This window comes from Typopeltis vanoorti, chromosome 6, assembly GCF_054136105.1.
Source record: "Typopeltis vanoorti isolate ZY-2024b chromosome 6, IOZ_Tvanoo_1.0, whole genome shotgun sequence".
Classification (NCBI taxonomy): Eukaryota; Metazoa; Arthropoda; class Arachnida; order Uropygi; family Thelyphonidae; genus Typopeltis; species Typopeltis vanoorti.
Window position 1 is genome coordinate 100,577,871 of NC_143554.1, and position 19,589 is coordinate 100,597,459.

The window sequence follows — 19,589 nt, forward strand, 5'->3', positions numbered from 1 at the left end:
TCTATGTTCTTACCAATCTTATCATGACTTTTGTTTAGCTACTTTTACACAGTGTTTCGCTTTCTTACATTTGTCTCTGTATTCTCTAAGAGCAAAAGCTGACTTATTTGCCAGGAACTTTTGATATGCTTTCTTCTTTTCCTTCACTGCCTCTTTAACTTTCTGTGTCCAACAGAGAGTTCTGATTTTTCTATCCTTGCAGACAATCTCACCACATGTCTCTCTGGCTGAAAAAATCAGGGTTTTCTTCAAGGCTTGCCACTTAATCTCCAAGGTTTGGTTCTTTGTTTGCTTTCAAAATTCTTTCATTTTTTTTCTTTAATGATGTTTGTGTATTTTAGTCTACGGTTCACCTTTGAAAGCTGCTCAGACTTTATTCGTTTTAAAACTTTCTTACAAATTCTGCTAGTTGTAGTTCTAGTTCTGCTAGATTTGATTTTTAATTATGAATAAAATGAATACAATACGTCCTTTCTCTTTTTATTTTAGTCCTGCATCCAACCGTGAGGATGCAACAAATGCCTTATCACTGATCTCTATTTCTCCTTCAATGGTACAGAGATTATCTGGTCACCTTGAATGCCACGAAAATGCAATCTTATCCTTTCTCTGCAACCAAGATCGCAGATTATCTATCATTACTCTTAGTAATATACAAATCACCACACCCGAGCACATCTGCTTGCTTTCTCTTTTAAAGACTGAAATCTACTTGCAGCCCCTGTTGATGTAGACGCATCACATCAACAGCTTCCTCAACAGCTACAAAAAAGATATTTTTTCCACTGAAGAAGCTTTTTTCACCCACCCAACTACTTAAAAATCGCAAATTCACTCATCTTTAGAAAACTTCTGACATATTTGGGTTGGTGCATTTAAAACCTTCTTAAAATTATTGGTCGTCCAGAAGATAGCAATTCCTCTCATACATGACCATTTCCTTGCACGCATTTCAACTAATCTCTCACAGAAACAGTGTTTCAGATCTAATCTATTCTACAGGTATTTCCATTGCCATTGGTCTACTGAACTGGCAACCGGCATTCCTCGACCTTCTTCTGGACCCATTAAAATAAGAACCGTAACTGTTTCAGTTTAGTAGAATTGCAGGAAAGCGAATCTGTGTTTCCTATTTTTCATTTATTCCATCTATATCTTCTGGAATAACTTCAAACTCCACTTCTTCAAGACAAATATCAATGGGTTTCTCCTCACCTGCATTCCACACATGCTGATGTGCTAAATGTTCTTTATCTATATGTATGGGATAAATAAAAAAAATGTTCAAAATAATTCAGAAAGCAAACTCGAAAAATGAGAAACAACAGAGTGAGACCATAGATTTATAAAGAATAAATTTTTAATCTTTAGTATAGGTAAGCTGTGTGATAAGATGATATTTTTCTCATCTCATTTTTCTCTTCACTGGAAATAGATACAGGAATCATTTTAGGATACAAGTTGTTAGTGATTTCTATAAAATTCATCCTCTGGCAAGTCATATCCTAAGATATCATCATTTAAATATTCATAATTGTTTTCTGATTGAAGTCATTTTGATGGAAGTCGGACTGAATGTGATATTTCAATATGAAATTTTTATTAAAGCAGATAATGTTAGGTCTCTGAAATGGAGTTCTGGAAACCAAATGCCTTTAAATTTACTTGAAGTTCTTTTAAATTTTATATTTATAAAATGATTCATTAAGATTAATGAACGAAGACGAAGAGGATTTCAAACAAATATCACTACTTTCATTGTCCGCTGCGAGATCATCACTGCTTATTAAAGACATTTAGTGGATTTGAAGAGTGTCGTGATTGGCCGATTGGAGAGTGTCTGAAAATTTTATGCATCTTTTAAGTAGTCCACTGCATCCAGCTATTTTTATTTTTTGTAGCTGGATTAGAGGGAATATCATCAAAATTAATTGGCCTATTTAGGAGACTTTTAATATTTTTGAAAATAATTATTGACTTTTTGAGACAAATGGATGATGGCACCAATGGTGCAACTTTGAATCGGATGAAGATGATGTGTGAATATTTATGAATATGAATATTTACTGCATCTTCATACAGACACATATCCGCACAATATACTCGCATATCTACAGAATGGCGCTCGCCTTTCTCATCTTTCCAAGCACACTTTTGGGTATATAAGAGGTCAATGGGTAGCCAGAGTGTGCAGAGATGATAGTATTCATAATTGGACGATGTGTTATAATTTCTCATATTTATCTTTCTATTTGTCTAATTGCGGTCGTCTTGAACGTATGTAGTCTGTTTCATTTTTCGTTTGTTGTTACTGGGCTTGACGGGGAAACCGATTGCAGGATTTATGGGGGTCTGTGATTTCCATGGCTGTGCTCTGTATATAAAAGTCTGTACTGTAACATGGATAAATGGTTTCAGATATTTCTTTCGGGTTTGGCTTGGTGTTTATCTTTTTATTTTTTTACAATATTTAGATAGTATCAGCCGCTGATATCTTTGAAAAATTCTGTGGCTGGAAGCGTCTTAGAGTTGACTCCCACAAGTATAGCTTCAAAACTTTTCTAGCAACCTCACCCCCTACAAATGATCCTCTGTGTGTGTGTGTGTGTGTGTGTGTGGTCAGAACTTTCCTCCTTCAACCACACACACACACACACACACACACACACACACACACACACACACACACACACACACACACACACACACACACACTGCTTGAAAACGTTCCGTGTTTGGCCCCTAATAGCCGTTTGTCCATCCATACTAATATAATGTAGGTGGCGTACAACCGATGCTGAGTGGGATTTATATTTAATAATAACACCGATAATAATACTTGGCTGTAATAACAAAGGAAAGTTTTCTGTTTTCTGTTCACAATGAATAAAGAAAGTCGCAAAGAAAATGAAAGCAACTGATTTTTAAAAGAGAGGTGTCTGTGATTATTAGAGAAAAGTGCATGAAGTTATAAAGTACTATGACTATTAGCATGTAAGATATTGAGAAGAACTAACATTAAAAATACCATATTTTCCTTATCGATGACTGAATCTTGCAGCTTCCACACTCCACGTGTTTCTCTTTGTTTGTTTGTTTTTTGTTTCTTTCTGTAACGGTTTTAACATGTTCGGTTTTAGTTATGCAATGATTCATGTTTACCACTAATTGATATTTTTGTTCTTCAAAAAACCAAACGAAGAAGCCACTAGCATACGAAACTACTCGGTTTATCTATCGGTATTATCACTACTTATTAAATCCGGTATCAGTCATCTTTTGTTACACGTTGTAATATTTATTCATTTCTTTATTACTAACTAACCGAATTAAAACTATGGCGAGGATCTGGTCTATATTATTATTATACGGGCATCTCCACGGAGCCAAAAGACTCACCGGAGACCCACATTATCCACCCAGTATTTATCATACCACTTCTTGAACTCATTTACAGGCGAAGCACTCACAACTGAGTCGGGCAACGTATTCCATTCTTTCACCACTCTCCAAGCGAAAGATCTGGTCCACACGTCCTTGTTAACTACACTTTTACTTAATTTTCAGGGACGAAATATTTTTCCCGAATCAATCTTATAAAAACCTCCAATATTTTCAAATTCCTGCCATGTACCCTCAAGGGGTGTACAGGATATAATAGTACTACATGAAAAATTTACATCATTACTAACTTCCTATCTACAATTTTTCTCCAAATCAGTCTGTTACTTGTCAAGATTCCAACATTATCAGATCTTATATTTCTATCGTCTAAAGCACATTGTACCATATCAATCCACCTATATCTTGGTTTTCCTCTGACTCGTTTTCCTGCCAACCTGGCAGAGAACACTTGTTTTGCTAATCTTTCCTCGCCCATTCTGTTCAAATGACCTGAGATTGAAATTAGCTCTACTAACGCATTCCTGAATGCTGCCAATGTCAAGTTCTTTCCTAATATCCCCGTTTTTAATATGATATTGCCATTGATACCATCTGTTTATGCACCTTATCTTTCTCAGGACTCTCATATCTGCGGTCTCTACTCTTTGGTCAAGTGTTTTACTTCTAACCCAGCTCTCAGATCCATAAGTTAAAACTGGTTTGAACACTGTCTTGTATTACAGCTAATTTAGTGTTCTGACTAATTTCTCTCTTAGTCCAGATAACTTTATTCTGTTTACTTCTCATACCGGCTTCGTTGATTCCGTTGTCTATTTCCAAATTTAATTTACCATCTTCATTAAAAAGTGTGCCTAAGTAACTGAAATGTTTTACTTGTTCTATAGGTTCTCCATTCACAATGCAGTTGATATTTTCAATGATTCTGCCTATTTTCATTGTCTTTGTCTTGTTATTGCTGACCTTTATACCATATTTATTAAAAGAGTTGTCCAATTCAGTCAGGGAATCTTGAAGACTTGTGGCAGATTTATTTAGAAGTATAACATCGTCCGCAAAAAGCAAAGGCTGATATTAACGTCACTTTCCTTCATAATATGATCCATATAGATAATGAATACCAGAGGAGATAATGTACATCCTTGTCTCACACCAGATTTAACATTAAACCATCTTCCTGTACTTCCTTCAATTCTAACTGCTGACTTACAACTCAACTAAGGACTAAATATTGCTTGATATAATGCCCCATTTCATCATATAAGTTGTAGCATACTGAATAGCTTCTCTCTTGGCACCTTGTCATATGCCTTTTCCAAATCGACAAAACTTAAATACAGATTATTTAAATTAAGGGGATATTAAATCCCACATTGTTTTAAAACCGACTAAGAAATTGAAAGATTGGAATCAGAGAGTTTCATGCCGAATATAGTAAACTATAAAAGTATCGGCGATTACTAGCGTGAGCTAATGCAAGTAGTCCTAGTACATAGTACAGACTCGGGCAACACGCAGCAAAGGTGGTAAAGTTCTGATCGCTGTTCTTAGGTATTTTCCATAATGTAAAAACACATTTCCTAGAAAATGTATGCTGTTATTACATTATGAAGGGAGGTCACTACCCAGACCGGTTTCAGCCTTTTTTGAGGCTTCATCAGTGAGTAGCTGGACCAAATTAATACCAAAGGGTATAACGAAAAGAACTTATATACTGTGCTATACGAGTTGTCGAAAAGGTGCACCCCATTAAGTTAGTTAAATATAAAGAGCCAACAGGCTTCATTTCGGCGATATAAACATTATTTAAATTAAGGGGATAAAAGATCCCAGATTGTTTTAAAACCGAATAAGAAACTCAAAGATCGGAATCAGAGAGATGCCGAATATAGTAAACTCTAAAGGTATCGGCGATTACTAGCGTGAGCCAATGAAAGTGGTCCTAGTACGTAGTACAATCTCGGGCAACACGCACCTTCGCTGCGTGTTGCTCGGGCTTTGAGTTTCTTATTCGGTTTTAAAACAATGTGGGATATAATATCCCCTTAATTTAAATAATCAGTATTTAAGTTTTGTCGATTTGGAAAAGGCATATGACAAGGTGCCATGTTTCAATTAGCAATTTTTCGAAGTAACACGTACCTTTGCTGCGTGTTGCCCGAGTTTGTACTACGTACTAAGACTACTTGCATTAGCTTACGCTAGTAATCGCCGATACTTTTATAGTTTACTATATTCGCCATGAAACTCTCTGATTCCGATCTTTGAGTTTCTTATTCGGTTTTAAAACAATGTGAGATTTAATATCCCCTTAATTTAAAAAATGTTTATATCGCCGAAATGAAGCCTGTTGGCTCTTTCTATTTGTCTGTGTTCACTGGGCATCTACGGATGCCGTATGGTCACTCCAATGCTCGATGATGTTCCACACTAGGCCTCGCCATGTAGTCCTGTTGTTTGCCCTTCTGGCAGCCTCAACTCTCTGAAGATCAGTCACTCCACACACGCCATCCATCCATCTCTTTGATGGTCTACCCGTGCCTCTTTTTCCAGTAACTTTACCTTCTATTACTGTTCTGAGAAGTCCTCCTTCCATCCTTTCTATGTGTCCAAAATATTTTAACTTTCTTCTGTCAATATCCTTAAGGAGCCTTAAAGTTCTACTAATCTTTTCTAACACCCAATCATTTGTACGCCTTTCAGTGTATGATATCCTCAACAGCCTTCTGTAACACCACATCTCAAAAGCAGATATCCGTTTCTTATCTGACTTCTTTAGGTTCCAAGTCTCGCATCCATAAGTCGCTGTTGGAAAAACAACTGCATCCAAAATCCTCAACTTTGTTCCCATCCTTCCAGATTTTAGACACGTCTCTGACTGTTGTTTTAGCCATTCCTAACCTTCTTCTGACATCTTCTGAACAGCAATTCTTCACATTGATAATGAATCCCAGGTACTCAAACTTGCTGATTTCCTCAATTCTTTCTCCATTAAGATACATTTGTTTCTCAAGAGCTTCTCTGTTTGTTTTTCCTTTGAAAACCATGATCTTTGTCTTGCTAGGATTGAGTTGAAGTCCTCTGTTATTACTGATCTTGTTAACCTTGTCAAGAATTAGTCCTAGTTCTTCCATGTCATTACAAAGGAGTACTGTATCATCAGCGTACCTCAGATTACTGATCAATCTACCTCCTATCGTAATTCCTGTCCTGAGCTCATCCAATGCTTCACGCATGATGTCCTCTGCATATATACTAAACAAGTGAGGAGAAAGTAAACATCCTTGTCTCTAACTCCTTTTCCAACTTGAAGCCAGTCAGTCAATCCAACACCTGTTCTTACTGTGGCTTCTTGCTCCTTATACAAGTTGGCTATCAACCAGATAGTGTGTTGAGGAAAACCCATTCTTTTCATTACTTCCCACAGTTTCACATGCTCAACACAGTCAAAAGCTTTAGAGTAGTCTAAGAAACACATTACTTTTTATCTTTATATTTAAGTAACTTAAATACAGATCTTTGTTTTCTTTTCTTTTTGTTTTTGTTTGTTTGTTTTGTTTTTGTTTTCTTTGTTCCCATGTTTTCTCAACTATTTGTCGTAAAGTGAAGACCTGATCCTGACAGCCTCTATTTGGCCTGAATCCAGCTTGTTCTTCACCAAGCTTTTCTTCCTCATTCTTCTCAACCGTTTTTCAAGTATGCTTGCATAAATCTTGCCAGGTACGGAAATACCTCTGTAATTCTCACATGCAGTTTTATTTCCCTTTTTATATATGGATACTATGAGAGCTCTACTCCAATCATCAGGAATTCGTCCCTCTATCCAGGCTTTCTGAACTATGCAGTGCAGCCACTGTAAGATTCTTATACCACCATACTTCAGCATTTCTGGTCGAATATCATCTACTCCTGCTGCCTTTCCACATTTCAAGCCTTTGGTGGCTTTTTCTACTTCAAGTATGGATATGTATTCCTGACTGAATGCCTGGTCAGTGTTTTTTTATCACTGTGCTGTCATCACTGCTTGTTTCATTTGGCAGTTTTTCAAAGTAATTACTCCATACTTCAAGGATATCTTCTCCTCCTGTTTTCATGTCACCTTTATCATCTCTAATTCCTTTTACAGCACTCTTTCCTCCATTCCTAAACTTCTTCAACAACCTCTAGAATATCTTACCACCTTCTTGATATTTATTTTCTATGTTCTTACCAAAGTCTTCCCATGATTTTTGTTTAGCTAAATTTACACAGTGTTTAGCTTTCTTACATTTGTCTCTAAAATTTTCATTATTACCAAGTAACCTGATTATCAAAATAATAATAGTTCACACCAGGAGGTGAACGTCGTGGCGATAGGAAAATTGGAAAATTCATACATAATATATAATTTATTGAGAAATATATATGTTTAAAATAATTAATTTTTTCTTAATAATGTTTCCATGTGTGATCATGCATAGCTGAAAATTGCCACATACCCCGTGAAGACCTTTCGCGTACCCCCGGGGGAGCGAGTACCACAATTTGAGAAACAATGCTCTAAGAGCACAATCGGACTTATTTGCCAGGAACTTTTGATATGCTTTCTTCTTTTCCTTCACTGCCTCTTTAACTTCCTGTGTCCACCATGGAGTTCTGATTTTTCTATCCTTACAGACAACCTCCGTACATGCCTCTCTGGCAGAATCAATCAAGGTTTTCTTCAGAGCTCGGCATTGAATCTCCAAGGTTTGATTCCTGTTCTCAAACTCTTTCATTTTTTCTTCAATAATCTTTGTGTATTTTAGTCTACAGTTCACATCAGAGAGCTGCTCAACTTTTATTTGCTTTAAAACTTTCTTACATGTTATTCTTTTCAATATGAAATTCAATTTTATCCTGCTCAAGACTAAATAGTGATCACTTCTAATTTCAAATCCTCTGTACACTCTGGTGTCCTGCACGTGGGAGAAAACATCACTATCAACAATAACATAGTCAATGAGACTTTTCTTATTCCTAGCCTCTTCTCTCCATGTGAATTTGTGCACATTTTTATGTTGGAACATGGTGTTAGTAATAACCAGTCCATGTCCTGAGCAGAAATCCAACAGATATTTGCCATTATTATTAGCTTTGCTCTTTTCTCCAAATTTTCCCAAAATATTTTTGTATGTCTCACAATCATTTCCTACTCTGCTATTTAGATCCCCAACAAGGACCAACTTTTCCTTTTTCATGGTGTCAGTTGCTTTTTCTAAAGCCTCAAAAAATTCCTCCACTTCTACCTTAGTAGAACTTTCTGTGGGACCATAGGCACAAATAAGTCTCATTGTCCAGTTCTCCATTCTCATATTTGCCCACATTACTCTACTTGAGACTGACTGCCATTCAAGAAGATTAGCCTCGTATTTTGTGTTGAATACTATGGTTACTCTTTCTTTTCCTTGATTGTCATTGCCTGAATATAACATTTTGCGTTTATTGCTCAGAAAGATCTCATCAGGTTTTGTCTTTTTTGTTTCAGTCACTCCTATTATGTCGATCCCAGATCGACTTCTCCAGTTCTACTTCTCCAATTCCTCAGCTAGCTCCATATCTTTGCCAACCATTCAGTATTCTTATGTTGATAGTACTACTCTTGAACTCTGGTAGTGTTGAATTGAGGTGTGTTTTAGGATTTGTTCCAGTAGCTGACCTTACGCTGTTTGCCCTGGTTCCCTAACAAAAACAATTGGAAGGCCTTATTTAACCTGGCGACTCCCCAGCCCGCATGAAATTTTGTCATGCTGTACCATCATTTTTATTTTGGTTTAACCAATAAGAATACAATTTGGTCAGCTAAATCCCAAATTGCCAGCCCATCCTCGTTTGTTCAGTATCCAGGTAGATACCTAACAGGGTGCACCACGAGAAGGTGAGGATTGGACATTAGGTCAGAAGCCCTGGTCGGTGCTCCGCATTTCTTTGAAGGCTATGTGGAGGTCTCCTCTCAGTTATACAGTTTTGACCCTTAAGCACCCTTAAGGGTCAAAAACCTTAGGTATAAAAACCTTTTAGTAACTTAAATGTTTCTATCATATCCCCTCTTCTCCGCCTATCAACTAATCTCAGTAATCCATAAACTCTCAATGTAGGGAGCATTCCTCACACCACTCACCAACTTGGTCACTCGCCTCTGAATCTCTTTTACCGCTTCCTCATCTCAAAGGAATCCAGCTAACCAGACCTGAGCCCGCTAATCCAGATATGGACGTATCCCTGCATGTCAGTGTATTCTTCCATAGCCAAGTAATCCTATGTACAATCTTGGACTCCTTAGCAATATGCCTTCTGAATTCAACTGTATCCACCAACACCCCCAAGTTCCTAGCCTCATCAATCTCCTGGAGTACAGTTCCATCAATGTGGTGCACAGTTTGTAATCTTTTAATCCCGTAATGCATATTTACGATAGACAGAGACCGTTAAGCAGTAAAAATAGATTCAAAAAGAAAAAAAAACAATTACTAATTAACAGAAATGCATTACAGTCTACATTTATTTCCTAGAATGCCTTTAAAAAGTCACAAATGCCAATGTTTGCTATTAAACATTGGCATTAGTAACTCGGTACATTAGTTAGCTACTAACTAATGCAAATCTCGTGGTTAAATTTTAAAATCCTTACCTTCATGTTTTACAAATTGCGGCTGCATAGTCTCTTGTTATTATACCTTTTCATCGATAATAAATGAAGCAGCTTGAACGGAAAACTGCACTTTCAATTCATATACTGACATAGTGATTTCAATCCGCTTATGCACATTTAGGGTTAACAAATGTACATTTTGTATCTTGGTGCTGCAAAACGTCTCTATAAATATAACTTTTTGTTCTAATGAGTTTAGATTCTGATTTTATAACTAAATTGTAAACTGATTCAAACCTGACTTATATATAGATTGAAGTTATTTAGATTTCGACTATCTCTTTGATCCTTTGGTTGAAAAGATCTGGATTCGATTCCCACCTATAGAACGGCGTTTCAAGTGATAGTGACTCAAGTAGTGTCATATGAAGTTACATGGGTTTTGCCTCTTAGAAACTGAGGTTTTGAATCCCTCGGAAACAAATCGAAAATAACAAGACTTCTTTCCATCCTATAGTAATAATACATAATGCATTCTTCTGCGTTATCATTTTTTTCGCATTTAAAACTGGCTTGAATTTTATAGATGGCGGATTTTCTTTAACAACCATCTTGTAGCCAAAAATGATCCCACAGAGTCAATTGAGTACAGTTCTACTTTCACTGTTATATTCCATTTTGATATCTCCACTTGATATATACCCAAAGAAACCAAGTAAATGTATAATCGAGAGGATAAAGGTGCATGCTAATTCAGAAACTTCATCATCATCATCATCATCATCATCATCATCAAATTCCTGCCATGTACCCTCAAGGAGTGTACAGGATATGATAGTACTACATGAAACATTTACATCATTAGTAACTTCCTATCTACAATTTCCCTCCAAATCACTCTATTACCTGTCAATGCTCCAACATCATCATCAGATCTTATATTTCTATCTTCTAAGGCACTTTTTACCGTATCAATCGACCTATATCTTGGTCTTCATCTGGGTCTTTTTCCTGCCAACCTAGCAGAGAACACTTGTTTGGCTAATCTTTCTTTGCCCATTCTGTTCAAGTGACCATACCACCTGAGATTAGCTCTGCTAACGCATTCCCGGATGCTGACAATGTCAAGTTCTTTCCTAATATCCTCGTTTTTAATATGATATTGCCATTGATGCCATCTGTTCACACTTCTAATCTTTCTCAGGACTCTCATATCTGCGGTCTCTAGTCTTTGGTCAAGTGTTTTACTTCTGACCCAGCTCTCAGATCCATAAGTTAAAACTGGTTTGAACACTGTCTTGTATACAGCTAATTTAGTGTTGCGACTAATTTCTCTCTTATTCCATATGAATTTATTCAATTGACTTCCTACCGTATCAGCTTTGCTGATTCTGTTGTCTATTTCTATATTGAATTTACCATCTTCAGTAAAAATCGTGCCTAAGTAGCTGAAATGTTTTACTTGTTCCACAGGTTCTCCATTCACAACACAACTGACATTTCCAACCATTCTGCCTGTTTTCATTGTCTTGTTATTGCTGACCTTCATACCATATCTATTACAACAGCTATTCAGTTTAGTCAGGGAATCTTGCAGACTTGTAGCGGATTTATTTAGAACTATAACAGAAGTATTCAGAAACTTTAGGGTCATTATAGCTTTCTATATATTCTTTTAGATTCAAGGTAGAACCTCCTTAATAAATCTGATTGCGTATTCACCTTTTTTTTTTTGAAGTTCACATTTATTTTCATTTGCTTTCTTATTTATTTGTATTTGCGAGTAATTTCAGAGCTGTTAGCTGCCATCAAAGTCGTAAACCGATTTCTGGGCACAAGAAGAATCCTTATCAGGATAGAGACCTAACACTTTGGTGAATATGAACGAGAATCTTAAAAGAATAAAGACAATGACGGGTAACGAAAAATGAAACAAAATACAGTATAACATTATTGTACTGTCGGATGTTCTCTGAATGTAACTGGAAAGATTATAAAGTATAATAAGAGTCTATGGTTCATTTGATTGTTCGTTTCTTGTGAATAGACTTCATGATGACAACACAGACGAAAATTGGCTTTTTTGGATCTTTCACAAAGAAGCGTTTTACACAAATGGAAAAAAAAATTTCGTTCCATTTGAGTTTGTCTCGTTTGTAAGCTTCTTTTATTGCACGGCATGTCTCAATGCAAAATTTACTTTCAATGTCAAAACAAAGAAAGATCGATGAATCGATCTAAATCGGTTCTTTGTCCAATGAGGTGCGTTGTCTCTTCTTGGACGTTCACTGGAGTAACTCATTTCGCCAAATAAGTAAAAGAACCATAATTCATCATCCGACTATTTTTCCACCAATTTATTCGAATACATTTAAACTAACGTTCTTTTGAGTTTGATTGGATGAAATTAGATGTCAAAGTGACCTATCAAAAAAGCACACTTCCTATTAATATGCATAAATTATTGTCAATCAATGTCCAGATTAAATAATTTCATTATTATTTTCATTTTATGTAATACATGCAGTATAACTTAATATATGTGTTAATATTTCTACTTAAATTATAACCGATTGCTGGGAATAATTGTTATATGTCAGGTTTTATGCATTTAAATTCAAGGACAATTGCGACACCAATACTGAATAAGTCCATACAACTTATTCTAAAACATTTTGGTTAATACATCAGTTAAAAAAACGATAAATAAAACACATTGAATAAAATAATCGCATGTAAAAAGCAAACGAAATAAAGATGAGAACATTCCGTGATTTAAAACGAGACATTTCTGTCGTCATACATGGCTGATACGTAAAAACATACACTTGGAATCAAATGTAATTAAACATACTGTTAATGTCGCTTAGAGAACTAAGAAAGAAACGTCATAGGATGCCATATCCGTTTGAATGATCATCTAATTCATCTATATGAAATATTGTCTACCGATAGTTTTGCGAGTTGCTTCTTCATTTTACAAACCACAAGGGAATAGCTACTAAATTGATATAAAGAGAACATAGAGTGCACTTCAAAAGGTTTTTTTAAGAGACAAAATGTGAAAAAAATGATTTGGAAATACTTGACTGGTCTGCACAGAGTTGCTATGTCAGCATGAGATAACACCTACCTTTGAGACCAACTGAAACACTCTATGCAAACACCAGTCATCCAAAAGCGATGAATGGACTGCTGGTCGCTATTGAGAGAACAATAGTGCAAACATTCCTGACTCCTATTGTGACAAACTATTGGAGAATATGCTGGAAGAGCGGAAAGCGTGATGAAAGCCAAAGGGCTTCACACGCTTTGAAGTGGATGCAGTTTAGCATTCTCTGAAAGAGGGGAATGTTCCTAATACTTATTTAGGTATATCATAAATCATGCATTTAAATCTATGTATCATTTAAATATAATAACAAAGTTGACATGAGACCAAACCATACGTTTTTGTGAAGACCATGGCATCTATTTTCTCTTAAAAAGGATGGCAAAATGACAGATCGTTTTGTAGATATTTCACTCTGTGTTCTTACAGGGCGCTTAACGCATATTAAAGTATTTTCTAAATCTGAAAATGTACATGAGCTATGTTCATTGACCTTGTTGGTCCATATCCATCTTCTTAAGGAGGACGACGAATCTCCCATGAAATTATTATCCTACTGCTTTACCTATTTCTAAAGTAACGCAAAAACAGATTAATAGTGATTAATAGTCAATTTCCACGTTAGCCAGAAAATTATCAACAAATAATCTCCAGCATGGATTTCACTGTTGTCGATCAACACAGGGGCTTTTTGCTTTTGCTACTGTCTATAAACATATTCCATGGAAAAGTCCTCGCAAAAACAAAAACGTAATGTTTCATTATCTTCAAAATGAATGAAAACATGTTCCCGTTTAGTCACAGCCCTCCACAGTTCAATTCACAGAACATTTTTACCTTTTAGTTTACTTCCTCTGTTACTGTTGTGTGGGACAACTTGCTTTCTGCGATATTTTATAAATATTACAATCTTACAATCTCGGTTCTTCGAATTCATTGTTAATATACTTAGTGTTCCTTTTCCTCTTTCTACGTTTCCACTCCTAACATATTAAAGGTTAACTAACTCCTTGGGTTTGAGAATACCACAAAAGATATAATAATGACCATGATGCACCCAGTATTAAACAAAAACCCTACGAAATCTTTGTTAATTTGAGTTTCCTCTGAAGCTGCTTAAGACTATGATACTAGTGTATATTATGTCTTTTCGTAGCACATTTTTTTCTCCTATAAGTTTGGGAGTTATCAGTAAATAACACTACTTAATTCAGAATATTAATGGAAAGAAATCTGGTGAAATTAGGGAAAGGAGAAAAATTCAATTAGATGACTTCAATGCATCGAAATCATCAATCGCTTTTCCATGAGGGTCTATATGAAAAGGGGGAAAATTCATTGAAGTGAGACGTCATTGACCGCCTAATATCAATAAAATATTCTTCTTCTTCTTCTCTCTTCCATCATCTATGTGGATGATGATGAGGAGGAGGCCGAATGAACTCTTTCCACTTCTGTCTGTCCCAGGAGAGTCCGAACAATTCTGTCCAGTTTGGTGTCGCTTGTTGTGATTTGGTTCTCAGGTCCTCTTTTATTTTGTCTATCCATCTAATTCTGGACATACCTTTGGATCTTTTACCTTCCATCGTTGTATTCAGGACTTTAGATGGTAGTCTTTCTGTTCCTATTCTGGTCACATGGCCAAACCATCGCAGTCTTCTTTCTTGGATTTTGTCTATTATTGTTATTTCTTGTTTTAGTCCTTTCCTCGTGTCTTCGTTTCTTAGTCTATCCAGCAGAGATACTCCAAGTAATCTTCTTAGCCAACCCGTTTCAGTAGTTAATTTTTTCTCTTCAGCCTTTTTGAGATTCCTGCATTCACTTCCATAGAGGAGTATTGGGAGGACCATTGTTTCATAGATTCTCACTTTTGTTACTTGTTTGATGTCTCTTTGATGATATTTTATTAAGTCGTCCAAACGTTTGGGATGCCTGACTGATTCGTCTGTTTATATCTTTCAAGTTTGTGAACTTGATTACTAACCTTTAGCGATCCTATTGCTATTGATAACCCTTAGCAATAAAATATTAGTCGCATTATATTTGGGAAATTTATTACCGCATTTATGGACTATTATAAACTCATGCAGTATATTGAAGTAAATTTGTGAGATAAATGACTCTTTTCGCTGCCAATAAGTTTCTCGAAATTCTGGAGTTAAACGCTAATGTTATCAATTTGATTTGTTACTTATAAATTAAAAAACTTAAACTTAATAACTTAAATTAAAAACATTAATTAACTGGCTTCGAGTTTACCCACAGCTTGACTCGAATTTCGTGTGCCCAGTAGATGGCGTCTCCACTCTCCAACAAACAGGCTGTCGGTTTGAAACTCACTGCTGGCATAGAAATACTTTTACGCATACTCTTTAATTAGATGAAGTTCATTGCTCTGGTCATTCTTCTTATTTGAAAAAGTTCCATAATGGGTCTCTAGACGACAAATACAGTTTTTGATCCAATTCAGGTGTTTTACCTTATCGTAAAGCCAGCTCACAAGTACTTAGTATACGATAGGGACATGTTCTTTTTAAGGTATGATTCACATTAAAAATTACATATAAAATAATATGTTAACTATGCAGTGATTTCCAGTTTCTCGGAAAATAAAATGTTATATGACCATTACAGGGTGCCAGCGTTGCTTGTGGCAGCGTGTCTGGTTCGATTCTAGTCGCCAAATAAAGAAACTTTTTTCCGTACCTTTTTTGGTACAGGAAAGTTGATTGTTTTTCCCTCAAAATCTCTGATTTTAAACAACATATCTCAAAGAAAATGGCTACAAAATTGTTTTCTGCTAGTGCTTAGGATAAAGAAATGGCTGTAGATGTCAGTCCCAATCCATCTAAAATCGTCGCTAGTCATGAACTCAGCTATTGGTAACGGCTTTGGTTGGAAATTTTCTAAAATTCAACTTTCCAAAAGTTAATTAAAGCTAGAAAGATTCCGCTTACACTCTCTTTGGAATAACCAAAGGTGCTATAGGATATATTTTAATAATTATTAACATACATTTTAGTAATAATAAATTAAAAATGAAGTTTAAACTGGAATTCTGTATTATAAGACTCAATTACGTTTTAAAATTAGTACAAAGTATTGATTGAACTACTGATGAAAGGTTTTAAATAAGAGCTGATTAATAAGTGCACAAATGGCTTTTTTTAGTTAGCATGCCTCAAATTCTTCAAATTTCATAGCATTTATTTTGTTTCGAGACGTGAAGGACCACCTTCTTTTCATTCATCTTCAAGAACAGCTCGGCCTTCTTGTAATGCATCAGGTAATTAAAAATGGCTACATGAACCTGAGTGATAGGCTTATTTGCTCGTATTTAATTTATCATTCCGTAATATTATATTCATAATTTCTAATATTTCAGATAGAATTTTACATTTTTATTGCAATTCTACCGACGAAAGATTGCAAAACCATAATGCATTTAATATCATGACTGTGTTAAATAATCCATTTTTATTATTGTTGATCTGTCAATTATGTTATTAAATTTCAAGCAGACTGGCGTAAAAAATAGTATATATTTCTCCTTACCAATTTTCAGTTTATTTAGTGAATAATAGGTTGCGCTGCGTGTATCGCTATTTTTAAGAATGAAACATGTGTGGTAGTGTGTGAAATATAAATATTATTCATAATTTTTACTTACATTGATGTGAAGTTTTACATTTCTCTCGCTTGAGGTCTCTACTTGTAGTAATGAAAATGACAAGTATTGTAGGGATTGTTAATGTGAATTAAATATTGCAATGCTTGATTTATAGACTAGGAAAAAGTTTCATTTTGTTCGTATTCATCTACGAATGAACGTGTTTTTATTTAAATTTTTTTGATTTGTTTCTGTCCTGGATAGAATTTTGCATTTTGTTAACTTTACTTGTTTTTCCGCCATTGCTGATTATTTTTCGTGTACCCCTGAACGGCCCAGCACGTACCCCTGGGGATACGCGTACCACCGGTTGGGAACCGATCATCTAGATGAAAATGAAAATTATAATTTATAAAATAAAGCGAATCTTCATTTTTGATATTTTCTCGCTAAGCCTTTCCTGGACTCATGGTATCCACCTTGCCATTAAAGGATCCCTTGAATATTGAAGAGCCACTCACAAATGTATGGCCAGACTCCTTTGAAAAACAAATTCAACTAGCCTTCGGAATTTTTAAGTGCAATACATAATTTATAGATAAGAAAATGAAATGAAGAATATAAATTTAACTCTGTGAATAAATTATAGTGAAATAAACAAGCAATTATCTTTAATAATTATTTAGATTTAAAAAAATTCTCAGTGATTTTGTTCAGCAGTATTTGCAGTAAAAGATGAGTTAACATCTCTCAAATGGAGATAAGATGGATTTTCCTCCCAGAAACTGGTATTTTTGGTCTTGCAAGCCAGTCAGAAGAACACACCAAATTAATTAGGTGAAAATATATACAATTAGGCATAAGACTAACCCGTTTATATTAAATTATATTAATGGAAGCTAAGGATATTTGGCTGGTGGTGGACCTTAAGTGCTTGTGAGTATCGTTTCATTTTTTTATTATAGTGATTCTTTGTTCCGCACGCTTGCACACACTAGAGCAAGCACATCAAATATTATTTCAGTAAAAATATTGAAACGATTTTATAAATGAATAGCAATAACGAAGCTTCTAGAATCATATTTTCATTGATCCAATATTGTTTCACGCCACTTAAAGAAATCCGCATGATTAATTCTGCATCAAATGCTCTAATAAACGTAGGTTTTTTCCTGTGATTATTATTAGGTTGCGAAAAGAAAAAAAGGAAAACTGATAATTTTCCCTCACCATTTTTCGTCATCTTTTTTCAGTCCCTTTGCAATGAGTCCCCACTAAAGGCAACAGCAGCAACTTGAGTGAAAAAGTCTTGCAGAATAATTCTAACTGAACAATAAATGATGAATGAAAGCGATGTCTCTGTAAGTTGAGAAGCTACCATGGTGATTATCTAAAGCTATTCTAAAGCATTCAGTTATGAGATGTTTGTGTCGAGGTATCTGTTCAACAGGATGTTAGCTGTTATGTCTGGGAAAACTCGACCTCCTCATGTCTGATAGCTCAAAATTCCCTAACATGTAGTGATCTTAGGGAAATGCTTGGATCTATTTAGCTTGGGTATTCGTTAAGGTTAAAAGTAGTAATGGATCGATCATGATTTAAGGAGTCGTTTGTTACTGGGAGAACAAATTCTGCAATTATTCTTGATAATTGCGTAATTGCACTAGTATGCTTGCAACTCCAGTTCTGTCGAATTCAGCTATGATGGATAATGACACCACAATTCAGAATCAGAAGTACTACGAATAGTATCTGTGGTTGCTTGATATTTCTGAAGTGATTGTTTATGCTGGCCAAAACGTGTTCTTTGTCCAGCACAAGCATTTGTTTTGTATTATATATTTCATTGCGCAGATTAGGATATTCTAGAGAGAGAGAGCTGCGCATGGCAGCAGAAGCAACCTTAATAGTGCAAGACATCGTCCGAAGAGTGGTACAGATTTCATTTAAATCAACAACAACCAAACTTTGATTCTTTGTACAAGGAAAGGAATTCAAAGGCAAAGAAGGGTATAATTCGTTGTTGATATTTTCTCCATTTTTATTCTTGTTTAGACACTATTATTATTACTAATTTTATTATTATAACTAACTTAAAAATATTATTATAATGAATTGACTAAGAAATATTACTGGGTTGGACAACCAAGTGATTAACATATTCACTAAAGAATCCAACCATGGGAATTGGAGTTTTCTGAATGAGTAGTTGGAAAATTATTTTCGTGTCTCTGTGTGAGAAGCCGGCGATGTCAAGTGTGTTGAAAATAGTACTAATTTGATTTCTATAATAGGTTCCTGGATTCGCTAATCTTTATTCCACTCTTGATACTAATACTAATCTACTATAGGTTAGTTACCAATCTTTTGTGGACCCATCTAGGAAGCCAGGAACGTTTATTAGGACTCCACAGCTAAAAATGAGTCAGCCTTATACTAAAGTGACACGATTTTTTTATCCCATAAACTAGGTTTTTTATCCAGTAACAACAAGCAAAATGATCACAACAGTAAGCTTAATTAACAGAGATAACAATGGCCTCGTAATCTTAGTTGAAAATAAAAAAAATCATGACTAGTACTTTGATGCAAATAACTTTGGTTCACCCTATACGTGTTTTAGCTAATTCACTTATTTGTAAACATATTCAAATACCTTTATGGATCCTGCATTGCTTAGTATAAGTTTGATACAATTCATTCAACGTGATTTCCACATCTACTATTAGCTTAACCTTTACTGTACAGTGTAATTGTCTATTATCTGTTATTGAAAGTACAGCTAAACTTTGCATCAATGGAGTATTGTTGAATTGGTCAGCCCAATGCAACTGATTGCCGTTGATCTCATATAA

At 35.2% G+C, this 19,589-nt stretch overlaps 1 protein-coding gene across 1 annotated transcript in view; it reads left to right on the forward strand.

Annotated features, from left to right (window-relative positions):
• LOC150105752 (ras-specific guanine nucleotide-releasing factor 2-like) overlaps positions 1-19,589 on the forward strand; it is a 294,996-nt gene that overhangs the window by 196,534 nt on the left and 78,873 nt on the right. The gene's annotated exons all lie outside the window — the stretch shown is intronic.